Below are 20,242 nucleotides of genomic sequence, written 5' to 3' on the forward strand. Positions count from 1 at the left end.
GCCCTGAGAAGGTCATCCTAAATTGATGTAGGACTCATGGCTTCGAGATGTGTACTCAGGGGTTTGTTGAGGCCTCAACAGAAGCGGACAATTTGCTGCTCCATTGTCATATGGGGAGCATAGAATCATAATGACACAAATTTTGTGTAGTACTACTCCAAAGAGAGCTCAATTTTGCGTAAGCCAAGGAACTCATTTATCTAAACGGCCTCACGTGCAAGAGGGAGATAGCATTATTTAACTACCTATTTCATCTTCTCCCAAGATGGGTTTCTAGTGGGATTGTCTCTACAATGTTTTTCTACCAGAGATTAGTGTCTCCATTGAGGTAGAACATACCAATAATTGCTAGATTCTCTTGAGCAAACCCTGCTGCCAAAAAATAGTCTTCATAGTGTCCATCCATGCTTCAGCATTACGCTCGAGATTGGGTCCTTCTCCCTTGAAGATGGGGAGTTGTACTTGCTTTATTAATAGTTTCTTTTCTTACATAACTATGCGAAGGCTATTTGTGTGAGCATTACCCCGGAATTGAATTAGTGGAGTTTCGTACTAAATAAAAATCTATCTTGTTTATGATTTCAAACTTATCTCATACTTAGAAAATGTGCACACTAGATGAAGACTATTGCCAAACCACAAACAAAACTGCTTATAGCATAGCCATGAGAACCATAGCATGTACAAGAGCTAATACAATCCATGAAGATCCTACTATGTACAAGGGTATTGATAGTCCTTTATTAGAGTCTTGTGGAATATCTCTGGGTCAAACATAGGATCAAAATATACAACATCTTTTGGTCCTCTAAAACTAGGGCCTACACCCATGGGCCTATTTCTACCTCTGTAGGTTACTTTAGACATCTCATCAAACACCCATTGTTCTGTGACACTTGGACACCATCTACTATAGTAGTTTTATCTAGATTCTCTATTCCTGTGAAAAAATAGAATTCAATAATTTGAAGTGCTTCAGCCCACTTGAGCCTCTTCAAATTATGTGCAAGACCTCCTAAATCTCCTTCATCAATGAAGAAAATTCCACTGGATCATGACAAGTTGATCCTGCAAGTGGGAGGAGAAAATCTCATGTCTAACCATTTCATCATACTTTTTTGTATAGGATAACATCAAGATAGGCATGCCCTCATGAACCTAATGTTGAAACCCATGAATTTGTGGTAGGCGTGATGGTAGTCTTCCTACAAAAATGGGGACAATGCTCTTTCTTTCTTCCTCTCTCTCTTTTCAATATCTCTTTAAATTAATTTGTGAAAAAACACTTATTTCAACCTAACTACTTAAACTTTTCCTAGGTTCAAGATCTCAATTAACACACGATCTGATACCAAATGAGAGGTCCCCAACTTGCCGACTGTCCAGTCATGATGGGGTCCCTAACAGTTCTCTAGGTCTAGAAAAAACTAAATCCTCTAAGTAAGAAAAATCCAAGGAATAGACCTTTGCCATTGGCAATGTCTTGGGACTATAGCCCTAGAAAAAGACCTAGTGTTGTCTCACAAGTGGAAACATAACAAAATCTAAAAGACCCAATAATTTTTTAACCCTATAACCTCTACAAGTGGGCTAAGCTATCTTTGTCTAACTCTTTTTTTCCTCTACATAAGTGAGGGCACATCTGCTGGTGGACTACTCTTCCACTTAAAAATTGTTCTAATGTTAGTGCACAGAGATGGATAGTTACCTAACTAATCTGGTCCACACATCCATGATTGACAACTTTAGTCGATTTCCACTTACCACCCCACACTCACACATGCTTCTTTGCTATTTAATTACAACCGACTTCTTTCAACATCTAGATAATGGTTTTCCTTTTCTTTTTCCAACATAATAATTCATTAAAACATCTTGAAAATAGTCATTTACAAACAAGCATCCTTAAATTTAAGATAGGGTATGGTCAACCAAAGATATTTACCATAATAATGATGACATACACGTACTCTTCTTGTCTCCTCCAAGTCACTATGAGGAAATGTCGTATTTACATATATTTGCTCAAGATTTAATTCATGATCAACCACAAGTCTAAGACAAGCCTAATTGAGTTCATTTTTATAGCAAAAAATATTTCATTGAAGTCAATACCTTTCTTTTGAGAAAACCCTTTTACAACAAGAATGTACTTGTACCTTTTTTCCCACCTTCTTCTTACTTCAGCTTGTACACCCATTTGTTTTGCAGTGCCCACTTACCTTTAGGAAACTCAAACAACTCCTATGTTTGGTTGCAATATATAATGAGTCCATCTCCACTTGTATGCTCTTCATCCATTATTCTTTGGATTTGTGTTGCATAACTTCTTTTTTTGATTGTGGCTCTTCAGAATCTGAGACCAAGAGATGGTTGAAGTAAGGAATAAACCTTTCTGGAGGTCTACTTGCTCTCCTAGATCTTTGGGGCATAGATTGGGGCTTGTCAATTGGTTGATAGTGTTCCACATTGTCACCGTTTGCACTCATGAGTCTTAACCATCCTCAAACTCCATGTACTCATCACTTGTTTTGTTTACTTTCTTTCCAATTAATCTTTGTATATATTTTTCTCATTGAAAATTACATCCCTACTTCTAAAGATTTTACCATCTTCTAGATTCCATAGGTGATACCCAAAGTCAGTTTTCCATAACCAATGAAGAAACACTTTTTGAACTTTGCATCTAGCTTTGACCTTAGCCTTCTATCTATGTGCATAAAAGCCTTGTATCCAAACACTTTGCAAAATGCATAACTCACCAATTAACCTATCCATGCGTCTTTTGAACTGCCCCATCCAATGTCATTGAGGGTGACCAGTTGATCAAGTGCACAGACGTACTTGTCGATTTTGCCCAAATGTCAGGTCAACGATAGGATCGGCAGGCACTAGGCCAAGTGCCAGTGACATGAAACACCCATGAAGCACATTGAAAATCACATTGGCATCCACATCTATGAGCTGAATCCAATGTCTATCACCACACATATGGGCTGCTATGACTTTTGATGTCAAGGATAGTCGATAAGCATGTTAACTTTAAGTTTCACTTTTGAACTTATTCAAGCAAATGTTTCTTGAATCAAGAAATATTTGACAATAGTTGTCACTTGATAGCTAAGCTATAGATGCTATCTCTATTAATATTGGGAAATCTCATCATTCTCATTAAGGTGCATGATCGGAAAGGCTGATTCTCTATGAAATCGTCACAAGGTTGGTTCTTTTCTACTTTGACATATATATATGAATAGGAACACCTGTTAGCTATGACAAAGCTTCACTTTAGGAAATCTTGCATAGAACTTTTCAAAGTCTGGAATATGCTACTAGCATACGGACTTCAGGAAACTTGGCAAAATGACTACTCGTCTCAGAGGGGCGACAAGGTTAGTAGATTTTAAGGCATGCTTGTTTTTTTTGAAATTTGACCTTCCATTTCAAAAAGATTTATCTATTATGCAAAAAAAGTGCTTTTCCAGACTTCATGAAAAGCAAAGCTTCTCTTATGTGGCAAGGAACTATCACTTGACTTTAGATCAAAGATAATGGCACACATATTTGGAATTAAGTGGATATAAGCTCACAATTGAGCTTGACAACAAAGCAATGTGATGTATCCATGCTAGTGTAATCATGCAAGGCACGTACTGCAGTAGCTCACAAGGTTGGAACTGTTATTGAAGCCAAGGGTTTACCAATCTATTTTTTGGCTATTCATGCATGGCATGCAAATATGATGGTAGTATGTCTACTCCATCATTGTATACGCTTTCCCAATAGCATTCGCTACTCTGTCCAAGACTATTTGAGACTGGTGGATGGGATGCCACTAATTATATATGTATACAACATTGATAACTTTCCATTATTGGCTCTATGCACAAGGTGCGGCCATTCCCACTAATGGTTTTTATGGGTAGGAAGTAGGCATGGCCTAGCTATCCAACAACTGATTCCTGAGAAGACATGAATACATTAATAGTGCTTCCACAGACGTAGTCTCTTTGTAAACACCTAAGAAAATATAGTATGACTTTTTTTTCTTTGGGAGTATTTGACATATTTCTCCTCGGTTTATAGAGAAAGAGTATTATCTTACAACTTAGTTGTGAATAAGATTCCCACTGAAGAAGATCTGTTGCTTACCTGCAACATGGATTATGTTTCTAGGAGTTGTAAGGAGTATGACTCCGCTAATACACAATCACTCCATAGGTGTTGAGAGTCATGCTTTGACTTCAACATAGTTGTACTTTCAAGGAAAGAAGTGCTACAGTCGGAAGCCTGGCTGCCCTGCAAAATACTCAAAATAGCACATAGCAAGATGAAAATGAATGAATCTACGTACCTGTCGACTCACGCAAATCCATAATCGAGCACAACACAACAGAGAGGGAAAGAGAGCGAGAGAGAGCAAGAGAGCCTGTGTAGGCGCACCTCCTAGAGCGGAGTGCTACGCCTAACACGACGAGAGAGAAGAGAGGAGGGAAGAGAATAATAAGATGACGGTGGGTGCAATCTCCCCCCGTGCAAGAGTGACCATTTCCCTCTTGCACGTATTTGTTATATAGATTTCTTGAATGGTCAAATTGGTTACAAACTGGCTAGCCAGTCATAAATGGCCCAAGCTCATAAAAGAGCACTTGAATAATAAAATGTACATGATATACATATCCATTCGCATAGGCCAAGCTGGGTCTAGTCTTTTCCACCTGTCAACTGCAATAAATAATAAAATATCAATTCTATAACATACCTCTCCGTTGGAAAGCAACTGTCCTCAATTGCGAAAATATTTGCAAACAATACTTGTCAAAAACAATGATTAGAAATCTGTATCAAATAGTTTAAAAATTCCATAAAATTAGACAACATTGCTTATGCCTGTCGTCATCCACATACTACCTATTCTAGTGTCCCATACCACTAGAATAAGCAGTATATGTCATACCCTGATGAATCAGGATATCATTGGTCACACTCATCATCAATCTCATAATGTCAAGTCTCATCACATAAGCGCTGTTGTAATAATCATCAGATATCAAATCCCAATCCAATTCCAATTCCACAATATAAGTCCAAATCCAAATCTTTCATGATGTACCCGGGTAACAAAATCATGCCAGTTATAGTGGTGGCCAGCCACTGTAGCATGATTTCGTGGTTGGTGTTGCCTAAATCGGCGAATCTACATTTGGTGAAGAAAATTATGAATCTGTAGTTTGTTGGTGTACTGCCTAAATCTACACTAGGATGAGCATAAATCGGCGAATCTGTGTGCTTGTGACCAATGGACTAGACAAGACATAAAAAGTGGAAAATAAAAGACCTGTTTGATATGAAATTGGAATAGACTGGAGTGTGGAAGCATGTACCAAATGCTAGCGATCATCGCACACCAACTGAGCTCATGTAAGTAGTGGTGTGACAAGTCATCTCAGTAAAGATTTCAATCAAAGTAAGTACGAGCCATGATATTAGAAACAATAGATTTTGCAACTTATAACATATGCGAACAAGTATAGAAGCTCCCTCTTCTAAAAATAGACGATGATATTCTTACATATTGAAAAATTGCTTAGGTATAGTCTTGTGAAAACGCATGTAAATAGAGTTACTTGAAAGAAATTAAATAGAATGAGCATGGATTTATCAAACTCTTACATCAATGAGTATTAGAAACATTGGGAGGGGTGGGATGCAGAAACAAATAGATGAAACAATATCGAGTAATATGCAACAATAATTTCACTACCCCGATGATTCAACGTTTAGGATAATTATAGAGCAATCAAAGTAAAATCTAAGTAAATTACGTTACTGCTAATGGGTATAACTGACATAATGTCTCATGCAGATAGTGAGGAGAGAGCAATTTTCTCCTTTTTTGTAGTTAATTACTTACGTGTCTTGATCCTCATTCTAATGGTTGATATAACATCATCATACACAATAGGCAGAGTATTTATAGGAATGGAATTGGCAACGACATTCTATAGCGATGGTGTAATGAATTTTGATTGGATTTGCATGCTCTACTAAGTGATTTTTGACAAGGTAGAAAAAATACATTCTGTGCTAATTATTGAAAATAAGTTCAAACTTGAAATTCGTGCGGTTTTAGGTCAAATATAATAAAGCTTTCACTGGTAATTACACTAAACTTGTGTAAATTTGTGACTGTTCTTTAAGGCAAGCAAAAGAGGTAATGGGGAATTTACAAGTTCAAGAAATTAAAATACACTAAAGGGCTCTAGCATTGTTGCAGGAAGTATTGCATCTAGAGCGTCGTGATTGTCCATCGTTGTAGGTAGTGGTATTGGGGGGAAGAGAGAGAGAGAAATGAAATGAAAATTTATATTACTCGTCTTTAAAAGCCATGGGGTCAAACTCATGCAATCTTTATGGATCTAATACAATGTCGAGTACAAAATAAAATGAAGTGTAGTGAAAAATTGAATTAAAAGACTAAATTAATATCGGCATACTGAAATCATCATCATCATGATCATCTCAATGCCCGGGATGGTCGGCAGGCGCGATGTTAAGAAGTTGGTTGCTGAGGAGCGTTGGCGATGTCCGAATATGCTTGGCAACCCGGTGATGTCCGAAAGGCTATTGTATGCTTATTGGAGAGCTTCATCTGTGTCCATCGTTACAAAGAATCGTAGTGGGAGAGGGAAGAGAGAGCGAAATGAAATGAAATGTTTTATCATCCGGCTTCCAAAGGCCTATGGGAACAAACTAATAGAATACTTATGGATCTAATACAATGTGGGGTACAAAATCAAATGAAATAAAGTGAAATTCTTAAAAATAAGACTAAACCTTTAAAAAAAATTCCTACGATCGTTTATTGAAATCAGTTTGAGAAAGTATCGCAGTAGTCACTGATGAGTTTCGTTAATGTCCGCCTCTGTAAACAGTGACCTGTGGAAGAGAGGGAGAAGAGAGTGCTCCCAAGTGCCCAGGGGCATGCCTTGTTGACGCTTCTTGGAGGTGTCCATCTCCTCAAGCTTTCTGCTCCCTTTACCTAGTTATGAGAGAACTCTTTCTACATTAGGTTACATAAGCAATGGATACAAAGAAGTCATTGCTTTCAAAACAGAAAGAAACAAATAAATTTAGTCTTGTGCATAATGTAAACAAATCCACTAGTCGTACAGTAACCTCTGCTCATAGATTTTTGTAAGCAATTCAGCTGAAGCATTTTCCACATTGGGCAAGCCCAATTCACAGCATTGCCATTCCATAATCTTGTTGCAGTTACTACTATTGGAACATAAACTAGCCTCGTGGGAAGAAACGACACTTTCCTATAATTCCTTGCACATCCACATTTGTAGGTAACAAATTCCTGAAAGCATGGAGCATGCTTGAATGATCAAGCCAGGAAAGCAAATGATAGCACATTAAAGGTTGAACACTGCTAGCAGACACCTACCACATAAAGCTACACACAAATTAACACATTGTTCTTCAAGGACAGGCAGCCGACATAAGAAAACCAGCAACAATGGAAATCAAGGCATACAACATTCCCACTATAGGCAAACACAAACAACTGATACCAATTTCAATGAAGATAATAACCTTCAGCAGAGAAAAATGTCAAAGCCGCCGAACAAAAGACTCTCCAAGGTGATGTGTGTGCATGTATATCTTACATGCGAATCCATGAAATCTGAAGAACATATAAGGAAATGGAACCTTACCCTTTACTGATGGAAAAGGCTAAGAGTAAATAGTTTGTCAGTGTTTCTATGTTTCCCATAGAAAGTTCCCAATGGCAAGCTCGCGCATATCAGCGAGAGTGGAAGGGATAGGCAGACCATACTCTTCCAGCAAACGAGCGAGCCTCCACTCCTCCATGGCCTCATAGTCCGCACGTGAGAATCGAGGATAGTGCAGGGGCATCTGGAAAACGGAAGGTACGGAAGCACTGGTCACTCCAAATGTGAAAGGGTAAGGCACTCGCAACCTGGGAGATGAGAAAGTCTCATGTTGCTGCTCCAAATGAAATAGATGCTACTGAGAATTTGAGCGTTTATTTTCTGAAAGAAGCTTCTGGACAGACTGCTCCAGGGAGGAGAGGCGCTCGAGGAGCTCACCATAGCCAGAAATTGGGGGAGGGTTGCAGATGATGATGGCCTGACGTCGTCTTGTGTGTGTGTCTGTGTGTGGGAGCGGTTGTTGAGAGTCGAGAGAGAAACAAGTAGCTAATGTTAGCATGCACACAAAAAAAAGAAAAGAAAGAGAGATTGGATGGCCGATATCACACAGAGAGAGAGAGGAGCATTGATCGACATGGATCAAAGAGAGAGAGGTGTGTGTGAGGGACTGCCAGTGGGACAAAGAGAGAGAGATCAAAGAGAGAGAGGTGTGTGTGAGGGACTGCTAATGGGCCAAAGACAGAGAGAAAGACAACCGCTACATGGAGTTGGAGTCGTCAGGGAGTAAGAGAGCGATTTGGGTCGCCACTCGAAAGAGAGAGAGAGAGAGAGAGAGAGAGAGAGAGAGAGAGAGAGAGAGAGAGAGAGAGAGAGAGAGAGAGAGAGAGAGAGAGAGAGAGAGAGAGAGAGAGAGAGAGAGAGAGAGAGAGAGAGAGAGAGAGAGAGAGAGAGAGAGAGAGAGAGAGAGAGAGAGAGAGAGAGAGAGAGAGAGAGAGAGAGAGAGACTGGTGTTAGTCTACTCTGCAAGAGGAGGAGACAGAGAGCCACTCGTTGTTGCTGCATGAGGTGGTAGGTGATATTCGGCTGTTGGTTGTGAAAACCATGCAAAAAGAGGAGGTTGCAAACTTGCACATGCAAGTGGTTGAGAGGGAGATACGGCAAGAGAGTACTGAGAGAGAGAGAGTAAGAGGCGGAAGTGTGGGTGCACTGCCATTTGGCCAGAGACAGAGAACGCTCAGTGCTATGGGTGTTTAACGAACGGTAGCCAAAGTTCGTGAGGTGGCCGATGACGAGGTTGACGTGGGCTCTGTCCTGCGGACATCAAGGTTGATAGCGTCCTCAGCTATTTGATGGCGACATGTGAGGCTGCAGGTGTTCCCGTCTTGGTGGAATTTGAAGGCAGCACCTCATAGGGGTTTTTCTGCTAGAAAGCATCCCCTGGAGCTGAGAGCTGAGAGTGTGTCCCTGGTCCGTGCTTCCTCCATTCTTCTACTACCCATCGAATTCGTATATCTATTATCTTAACACTCTTTTGCTTAAGCTTGTAACACAAGGTTTAGCTAATCATTCAAGGAGTTCCTAGTAACTTATTACTTTCTCTAATTACCTCTACGTTCTATTTGATATTATTATTATTATTATTAATCCCATATGCCCACTTGATTTTCTAAACCAATTCTATAAACTGAAACAATCTTGCCATAAGTATTCTTATAATAAACACCGATAGATACTTATTATCTATAATTAATATGATTACACTAACTCTCTTAAAATGATAAAAGATTAATATTAAGATCTAGAAATATTTCAGAATCATAGAGAGATAAAACAACAAAATTCAAAGGAGTAGAAAAGCTTAAGTAGCTTATCTGTAGTGTAGAATCGCAAGGATCTATATTCCTCAAAGGAAAATCATGGAGTTTTACTTGGATGCCAAGTTGTTTGTTACCCAAATTGTAGCCTCGTGCTCTGATACCACTGCTACAGTCGGAAGCCTGGCTGCCCTGCAAAATACTCAAAATAGCACATAGCAAGATGAAAATGAATGAATCTACGTACCTGTCGACTCACGCAAATCCATAATCGAGCACAACACAACAGAGAGGGAAAGAGAGCGAGAGAGAGCAAGACAGCCTGTGCAGGCGCACCTCCTAGAGAGGAGTGCTATGCCTAACACGACGAGACAGAAGAGAGGAGGGAAGAGAAGAATAAGATGACGCTGGGTGCAATCTCCCCCCGTGCAAGAGTGACCATTTCCCTCTTGCATGTATTTGTTATATAGATTTCTTGAATGGTCAAATTGGTTACAAACTGGCCGGCCGGTCATAAATGACCAAAGCTCATAAAAGAGCACTTGAATAATAAAATTTACATGATATACATATCCATTCGCATAGGCCAAGCTGGGTCTAGTCTTTTCCACGTGTCAGCTACAATAAATAATAAAATCAATTCTATAACAAGAAGTCCACAATCTACCAAGGAATAGTGGAAAAATTCAACTTTCTTAGTTGATTCCAAATATTTTTGACCACGATGGACTATGTTCAACACCATTGGGGATGCTAGTTCGAGTAGTTTTTGTGCAAAGTCCACCCAAGTGGTTTGACATGGTAGAAGATAACCAAGGGGTTTGGATTGCAAAGGCAACATCCAACAGCTAACCAAGGGGTTTGGATTACAAAGTCAACACCCAGGGTTACCAGATCCTATTGCTTGTTTTTCACTAATCTTTCCTTTAGTGTTTAACAGGTAATCAATTACTATATCTTCAAGGCTAATTTATGGTAAGGCACCTTTCTAGTTGTATGTTTTAGGTTTGCAAAGTGCGTGTAGCTACGGGTAAGTGAAATTTTATGTTCAACCTCTAGGTACACATCTAATTCGATTTATTTCCACTTTTGAATATGCTTTTCTTGCCTTTTTCAAGTCGGATGAATAAGATTCAATGCCTTCATCCATTTTTTCTCTTCAAAGAGATGACAAGGTCATGTAAGAGCCAACGATTAATTTGGATCGTAGTGTCCAAAGTATATTTCTAGCCTATGCAGTTATGGACCCATTTGTAGGGTTTGATTTGGCACACGTTGTCAAATGGGATACAACATGGTCTAGGAACTCAAGGAGTTTGCTTAGCTCCTGTGAAGCATGGATAATGAGGGTCCCTCTCACGCACGTCGTATGCATGTTTACAGTTACCTCCCCACCCAAGTACATCTTGTACTTGAAGGAAGTTCTTTTTTCGGACATCCTTACCTAAGACATATTCCACATGTGGAGAATATGAGTCTCTAGGACTGACACTCGCACTGCTACTTCAATTATGTGTCGCGAAGATGTCTCTAGGTGCTAGTCATATCCGTTTTGTAGACCATTTTCAGGACGTCGTATCAAGAACAATTTCAGTGGTAAAAAATTTAGCGGATACGCAAAACTTGTTAAGGTTACAAATGTGGCTAAACAACACTAACGGATGGTTCTTTATTCATATATCAAGGCAATGAGTTGTTAATGAAAAATTCATTGTTTGTACCTAGAAGTGATTAATGTTTCACCTTATATTATGATTCAAACACTTCAACAAGGCTTGCAAATGATTACAGTAGAAAGTATTCGGTTTCTTTTCAGAACTGTTTACACTACTCTCTATAATGTGTGCTAGGAGCATCACATTCACCATAAGTATTGGCAAGTATGATCATGGATATGCAGGTTTGGATTTGTTTTTCCTAAATGCATGCACACTAGGTGTTATGGGCCCTAGCATTTTGCACTCTATGTGCAATATCTCTATGATATTACTTTTGGGTCTACCAATCACCAATAGAGGTCATGGCTAGGTTTGGGTGATTGTGGATTTTTCAAGTTAACCAAGATGGTTATTCATGACATTGTTGATTCATCTCAGCAATGTTGTATGATATTGCGATTCCCGTTTAACAGTCACTTTGGAAGACTGTTTGTAAACTATGGAGAAACACACCTCAATAATGTCAGCTATCCCACGAGGATAGGTAGATTACAAGTTTAATCTTGTGGTAAAGGATATGCAAAGTCTAAATGTTAGCACCAAGTAGGTCAATTAGAAGCATGTATTGCTCTAGTTGGAGTTTTCTTACCATAAGATAAAGCGTGTTTGCGACTAAGTTTTGTCTCTTCATTTTTACATTGGGTTCAACCTTGAATGCTAGCTATGGTGGGGTTGTTTACTATTACAAGAAGATAACAAGGCAAAGACTTACGCTTGGATGATGAGTTACAACAACAAGTTACTTTCATGGAATGTGAAAAGAAGTACTCTTTTGGGTACATCCTAGTTGTGATATCTCGTTTAAGTGAGTTCTAAATGCAGTTTACATGCTATGTTGTCTATGAGCTGGTTATACAAGATGGTTGCAAAAGGATAACAATGTTGAAACTCAAGGTGTAACTCTTGGTTTCATTGAACCTTCTAATGCATTGTACTTTGGTCCAACAAACACGTGCATCCTTAAAAGATGCCACTACAAAAAACATTAATGTTCTTAGGAAGATCTCACCACTTTTATTTTTCACGACGAAAACGCTTCTCCAAGGGGGGAGTAATGTCAGGTCAACGGTAGTACCGAGCAGTAGGCCAAGGGCTAGGGACTGAATGGATCAGTGCGGATAGGAGCCGAGGGCCAAGCATAAATTTAGGGGTCCTACTTGAAAGGGCCAAGGGCTTTAAGTAAGGAGGTTGGGAGGAGAAGGATATACCAGTGCACCCTCTCGTCTCACACAAAAGCTCAAGCGGAAGACCTCCATGTAGCCTCATGCTTCATGCTTGCTCCATGACTGTTTTGTTCATCCTTGTTGAAATTCCATTTTGTTGAGGTATCCTTGGGGTTTTTCTTAGCCTCCTAATTCCATTGCTAACATAAAAGCTTTCAAAGCTTGTATGCAATATTTGCCTCCATTGTCGGATCTGAGGCATTTAAGTCTGGTACCCGCTTCATTTTCCAAAAAGGCTTCCCACCTTTGAAATATGGAAAACACATTGATTTTTTTCTTCATTACATAAACCTATGTTTTCCTAGTTTCATCGTGTATGAATGCTACATAGTACAATGAGCCACCAAGTGATGGTGTACTTGCAAGACCCCAAATATCAGAAAGAACTAATTAAAGTTTTTATTTTTCTTCCATTTCTTGCCTTTTGAAATTTTACCCTCTTCTGTTTACCGTAAACACAATATTCACAGAACTCTAAGTCCACTTCTTTCAAACTTGGTAGAAGCTTCTTTGATTGAAGGATTTGCATTCCTTTGGCACTCATATGCCTAAGCCAGTAGTGCCACACTGTACTGTCTACTTTTGTAGCTGTTGCACAAGTTGAGAGTTGCGTGCTCACAATACACAGATAAAGTTTACCAACCTTTTTTCTCCTTTGGAAACCACTAGATATCCCTTTGAGATCTTCCAATGTTATTTTCTAGATGCATTGTTGTGAACTTCATCATACAATTTTCCTATAGAGATCAAATTTTTGCAAAGAGAAGGAAGATGTCTTGCATCTTTAAGCTTCCATTCATTTCCATTAGCGGTTTTGACACAAACTATACCTTTGTTGGTAATATCACAAGCTTCATCATCTCCCAATTATACTACCCAAAATTACCTTTGGTGTAAGCTTGGAAATGGTGCTTGTGTAGTGTCCCATGAAATGAAGCCTCCGAGTCTATTTTCCACGAATTAGACACATTTTCTTATAAAATAATTAGAGCATCTTGCTCTACTTTACCTGCCACATTGGCCTCCAATGTTTGCTTGTTGTCTTGAGACTCCAACTCCTTCTTCTTCTTGGACCAGAAATCCTTCTTGATTTGGCCCTTATTGCCACAATTCCAACATTCACGAACTGACTTTGTGTGTGACTTGCCCTGCCTTGGGCGATCACGACCCTTTTGATTTTTGATCCTTTCCTTTGATCTTCCCTTCGTTTCCACTAACATTGCAAGATTTGATGATTCACATGTGCTTCTCCTTTTCATTTACTTGCTTAGGAGAAGACCCACAATGTCACTCAAGAGTCTTTCTGTTACAGATAGAGATACTTATAACCATCAGAAGGATATCCCAACTATTTGGTAGAGATGATAGTCTAAGGAGGGCTTGCACTTTGTTGTCAAAATTGACCTTCACTGATGGAAGTTGACTTATGTTGGTGTTAAAGTCATTTAGGTATTTTCAAACTGTATCACTCTTTGCCATTTTTAGATTGAACAAGCGCTTCATGAGAAATACCTTATTGGATGCTGATGGTTTCTCGTAGAGGCCATCAAGTGACTTCATCAAGTCCTTTGTGGTCTTCATCTCCAAAATGTTGAAGGCCACCGTCAACACCAAGCTTAACTAGATTGTTCCTAATGTCTTTTGGTCAAGGAGAATCCATGCTTTATCTACGATCGTTGCGGGCTTCTTTGCAAGACCGCCTAGTGGCAAATGTCCTTCTGGTAGAGATAGTCTTCAAATGTGGGCTATGTCAATGGGAATGTAGCCACTCCATGGCTTTAGTACTTCAAACTAGAAATAGCTTACAAAGAGATTATACCCTTAATGGAACTCCCACTTTGTTTCACTCTCACCACCTTACATAAACCTTGTTTTTTCAATTTCACAATGCATTTTTTGTGTACAAGAGGCCTCCTTTTATAGGCCAAAAGGGATGCCCTTTCTCATGAAAGGGAGCCGTGTGCAACCACCCTTGTGTAGACAAGTCCGAGTTGAATTCTCACATGCACCCATCATGTGGCCACCCCAGAGAAGACAAATCCACCTAGAAATCAGCCACTAGCCATTGAATTCCACTATCGACTAAAGACATCCGCCCTCCACCCACCGGCCATTGACTATCAGTCATCGGCCAACCGACCAACCGATCGACATTTTTCGATTACTTTTTGGCTACCATCCCGCCATAATATTTTTGCAAAAAAGAGAATCTTCCGGTGGGAGGTGAATTTTTGGTTTTTTTGTGAGTGATTTTTTTAACGCACGAAGGCTTCTTTTCATAATGGGGACCTTACAAATGTGCATTTTTGAGACTAAGAGTTACAAGGTGTAAATCAGGCTCCATACTTAACAATCCCAAGTATCTAAAGTTTAGTTTTCCTAACATTTTACCCAACCTTCTATTGTACATCAACACCCACTCTCCTTCTGCATTCATTTATGCTTCAAATTCATGTCTACTAATATTTGTCTTCTCCTTGATTTGCCTTTGTAACATAAGCTACATGAATTCTTTTTTATTGTCTACCCATGCTTGTCTTCTCCTTGAGATTGACTTAGTAACATAAGCTACTCAAATGTTGCTTTCCTCAAGTTTCAAGATTTTCTCCTACTGAAAAGTGAAGAATAATCTACTGACAACTTCTATTGAACTAAACCCCTTAAACTTGGAACAATGAAATGTATTGGCATAATAGCCTCTAGATCAAACACCATTTTAAAAGGTATCATCCATGTGCTCACTTTGAGTACTGTCCTGAATGTCCACAAAGTAGAATCTATCTTACTATCCCAAGCCTTCCTATTCTCAAAGGACATTTATCCCACATGCAACATAATGGTGTATGGACAAGTATAAAAAGGGCCTTTTAGTTCAATGAAAATCATCCAAGTTTTCGTACATGAAGTTCAATGTTACTTTTGAACTTGTGATCACTTGCACTCAACTCAAGATTGCGACTATGAGTCCAAGCTAATCTATCTTGGAACCTAATTTTCTTGAGTCACAATATTTATTCTTACACCTCTCTCACTTATGCATCATGATTAGATATCACCCACCCTAGCTTCCTTGAAACCATGAATCTTTACACCAGAGGTTGTGTGTGTGTGTGTGTGTGTGTGTGTGTGTGTGTGTGTGTGTGAGAGAGAGAGAGAGAGAGAGAGAGAGAGAGAGAGAGAGAGAGAGAAGCTTTGGAATTTTTTTCTTGAATGAGGAAGCATTTTTATCTTGCCTTCTTTGCTTGAGTTGGAGTGACCAAGTAAGACCACCCACTATTTTTTGTATGCTATACCTAGTCCCAAAGGGCTCTCATGTGTGCAATTTGACACTGCTCTTGTGACTAGTTTCACAAGTGACGGTACATACCATGGAACACAAGCTAGTCATGATGGCCATGTTCAATGGGGAAAATTTCTTCACCTGGCAAAGAAAAATAATGTATCTATTAATGCGCAATGGCCTATGGCATCTGATAGAGCCAAATGATGAAGTGTTAGGCTCAACAATAATCATATCAAACCAAAAAGCCCTCAATTTTATTGCCCAATCATTAGGAGACGAAGTCATTTCACATATCGTCAGGATCAGGGATGCCAAATAGGCATGGGACACCCTCAAAAGGGAATTTGGTACCGCATTGAAAAGCTAAAAAACCAACTTTCTCATGCAATTCTACAAATTTGAGAAGAAGTATTATGAGTTTCTCGTGACTTACCACTTAAAAAAATTAAAACATTAAAGCAATAGCTGCTAGGAGTGGAAAAACAGATTCTCAAAGATGAAGCTATCATAGTTCTACTCAACAGTGTCGACAAGGCACCGTTTGACATGCTTGTGTCTACTTTGCACACTATGGAAAATAAACTTGATGAAGTTATCGCCGCACTTATAGAGTTTGATTAAAAACAGAGGAATGTGATAGACGGCGTGACTCCAATAAAAACACAAATAGATCATGTATTCTTCAACCAAGGAGGATTCACAGGAGGGAGGATGACAAGAGGAAGAGGCAAAGGCCGCGGTTGAGGCATAGGAAACTTCACTTGCCACAAATGTGCACAACCAGGACATTTTTCTCAATAGGAGGCAAATTTTATTGGAAGATAAGAAGAAGAGGAAGCACCAACAAGGGAAAAAGCCTACAGGAGGACTGAAAATATTTTTAAAGATATTTCAAAAACCCCATGTATGTAGTGTAGTTGTCAAGATTCAGGCTAGCAATTGTAGGGCTAAAGGAATCTAGGGCACCATGTGTGGGCTATGTTACTAGAGAAGTAGGCATATAGGACATGAAAATGCAAAGATTGAATCTTTGAGGGGGGGTGTTGAAGTTTTGTGTCAAGTCTGGTAGAGTGAAGGAGAGCAAAGGGAATTTATCCCACAATGATGTATGACCAAGTATACAAAAGCTCCTTTTAGTTGAATGCAAATCATCCGAGTTTGTGTACATGAGGTCTTGTGCTTCTTTTGAACTTGTGATAATGAAGGGTCAAAGTTGGTATGAATGCATAGGCCTAAAGTGCTCACCTTGTCGAGGGCATCGGTCTTTTTAGATTGTTAATCAGATTTCTTGTTTCCAAGATATTTCCCATCAAAGTTTCATTGACGCCAACTCTATGCCAGGTTGGTCGCCTCGATTAGTATGCCATCTCGAAGTTTTTGGACTCTGAATAGGTTCTAGAATATGGTGCACTTAATAGATCAGTAAGTCTCCAAGGAGAATCTTGTCCAAAATGTCATCTCTTGCAATGCATTGATAGTAGGGTATACTGGAGGGCCGTTACTCGACATTATTGTGGTTGATATGTAATTACATGTGGTGCTCTTATAGGGCTCTTATGAACACACATGAAGTTCTTTATGAGCTTTCAATTGAGAAGGTCGACTCTTGGAGAGCATTGATTGCGGAGAATGCCCAACATCGTGGTGGGAAGCCAGTTATAATATAATGGTGCAGCAATTCTTTGGATGATATGCCATGCTTAGCGATGAATTGGCTGATATACATGCCAAATGTGGTGCCTTGGTTGATGTGTATGCCCAATGTGCTGTCCTTTGAGAGCTACCTGCCCATAAACCATAGATTCAATGGCCACCCAAAACCAAAGTAATAGGACCACCCATAGTGTGAATGGGGAAGGAGGCAAGGGCACAACCAATGAGCAGAGAGAGAGAGAGAGAGGAGCTTGCGTTGAGAAGTAGAGAGCACCACTGAGCTCATTGATGAAGCAAATAGTGCTTAAGAGAGTCTGGCACAATGATTTTGTCCAAACGCCATGGAATTTGGTGTAGGTCTAACCTCGCATGCCACATCAGCAAAGGCTGTTTCCCACGGCCCTAGCAAGGATGGTTCCGTCTATGCTTAGGGAGGGGTTCTAAGTATAGAAAAATAGGGTTTTGTTAGAAAAAAGAACGTGAGAGGAGAGTAGCAGAGGGAAAAAATAAGGAGGATGAGCTCTAGAGGCTGGGAAAAAAGGAGAGGTAAGCCCGTGATTAGCATGCAAGAGGAAGAGGAACGAGCACAAGGGTAAGAAAGGGAGGAAGCCCATGGATTGAAAAGTAACAAAAGAGATGGAGAACCCATGGTGAGGAGGGGAGAACTTGCAAGAAGATGGCATGGGAGATCTCTCTCTGCCTTTCTCAACTATCCTCTCATTTCCTCTCTCTTTCTCTCAAACTAATCAAGAGGAGAGTAAACTTGTCGGCTTTCAAGGCATGAAGAGGAGGGGAGATGAATAGATCTCTTTTCCTCTCACTATCACGGGCCTTCAAGGTTACACTATTCTCAAAATAAAGATTAAGCAAGGCAAGAAACCTACACTCTTGCCCCCTCGACTGAAAGAAGAAAAAGAGAACAGACCGCTTAGAGTTTTGTTTTGCAAGACAATTAAAGCGAGTTTTTGAGAGCTCTTGACAACAAAGAGAGGAAGCTTGGCAGAACGCTTGAGGTAAATTGAAGTGGGAAGAGAAGAGAGAACTCTTGGCAAGTGGTAGAGGAGAACAGTACCATCATCATCAAGATCATCGATGTTTTTTCCTCTATTCATAGTTGAGTTAACTCGATTTAACCCATTGTAAGGATCTTAGATTACTCAATAAACACTTAACTTAATTAGTGGCATTGTTAACCGCTTGCTTTGTGTAATTAAGCTTCAAAATTTTATGTATATTGTTGAATTCAAGTGTTTAATCTTCCTCTACATTGATTGTGTATGTTTCTCTCTCTCTCTCACCTCTCACACCCAAAGGCCTCGTGCCTTCCCGGATTACCTTTTGAACACATATCCCCCGATGTTACTTGGTGAACTGAATGTGAAACAAGCTAAGGTGGGAGGTGCAGATGGATAATCTAGAATAGATGATGAAGTTGATTGAAGAGCTTACTACAAAGGGTTTGATGGTAAGTCAACAGTTCTGGATTTGTTGAAGATGCTTCAATTGGTCCAAGGATATTTACTTGAAGTGGAAGCCATGAAGACAAAGAAACAAATGGATGAAGCTTTGGATGCAACATTAGATGCAATATATGACAAGAAGCAACACTTTGATGGTTATGACCCAAAGGGCTACCTAGAGTGCTATGAGTTAGAGCTGAACTTGTGCTATAGAAGTACAAATATATTGAATAAGGGAGAGAAACTTGAAGAGAAATCTACAACAGATGTGACTAATATGCATAAATTCCTCTATTTTCCTTATGATCCTAGAGAAGGATATCATATTACACCAGCATGGGGATGGCTTGGGTTTTCTGATGTCTATTAGTGGACCTATGTCGCATTTGATCTTGGGGGCTAGTGAAGTGTAGGTTGTAGATTCAAAGGTTATCAATTATTTCTTGTAGCAGGTTGCTTGACACTTGGATTTTTTTTTGGATTTATTCTATGAGGGGCAATGTTTTTGGTTTTGTGGTCAGTAAGCTTACATGGCTAGCTTTCATTGATTTCTTTGGACAATTGGTAAGGTATCTTTACATATTCTGAGTTGGTCTTGTTGCCAAAACTTGAAGTGGAGGACTTGACAACCATTTTGTGTGGAGACAGGCTAAGGCATACTTGAGCTTGATGGCATTTCCTAAATTGAGCTTGATGGTCAAGAAGTGTGCACAGTTAACTGGAGAATGCTTGAGCTTGGCAGGGTTTACTATACATCGTTTCTTTTAATTGAGTGTGTTGAAGATACGAAAAAAATGGTTCAAAGACTTGTGATGGGAAATTACCAAATGATAAAGCTAGACCATTCATGATAGGGTTTCAAACCTACACTATTTTGGATGTACCTACTAATTATGGGAGCTTGATGATAGCAAAGATCTTAAGTGCTTATAGCAGATGCATATTGATGACCAATTGGCATGCACCGGAGGTGTGCAGGTTCATAGGGGTGGATGTTGTGTCGCTTTACTTCCATGATGGGAAAAAGAGAAAAGGATGTGCTTGAAGGCTATATATTTATTGAGCAGTGATCAAGGATTGATAACAAGCTAGCTCAATGCTAAAGGAACAGATGCAACTTTAAAGGTCCAAAAACTGTCTTATTGATGCTAAAAGTGGAGATCTTTGAATCTATCAAAAGTGGAATTTTATGGACTAAAACTGAAGTACTCGGAATTCTCTACATGCTTATCTTTATGACTCGTCAATGGAGCTACAAAGATGAAGATATAGGAGTCTAAAGTTGGGATTGATTGTTGCAGATTTGTACCAAACAGGGTAGCTATGGATGAAGGGTCAAAGTTCGTAAGAATGCATGGGCCTAAAGTGCTCACCTTGTGTGGGTCTCTTCAAATTGGCAATCAGAGTTC

At 39.5% G+C, this 20,242-nt stretch overlaps 1 pseudogene; it reads right to left on the reverse strand.

The window, feature by feature from the left end:
* Positions 1 to 6,896: 6,896 nt before the first annotated feature.
* On the reverse strand, positions 6,897 to 8,241 carry LOC147462563 (uncharacterized; annotated as a pseudogene).
* Between the last annotated feature and the right edge of the window lie 12,001 nt (positions 8,242 to 20,242).

This window comes from Adiantum capillus-veneris, chromosome 2 (genome assembly GCF_014529385.1).
Source record: "Adiantum capillus-veneris isolate H3 chromosome 2, ASM1452938v2, whole genome shotgun sequence".
Lineage (NCBI taxonomy): Eukaryota > Viridiplantae > Streptophyta > Polypodiopsida > Polypodiales > Pteridaceae > Adiantum > Adiantum capillus-veneris.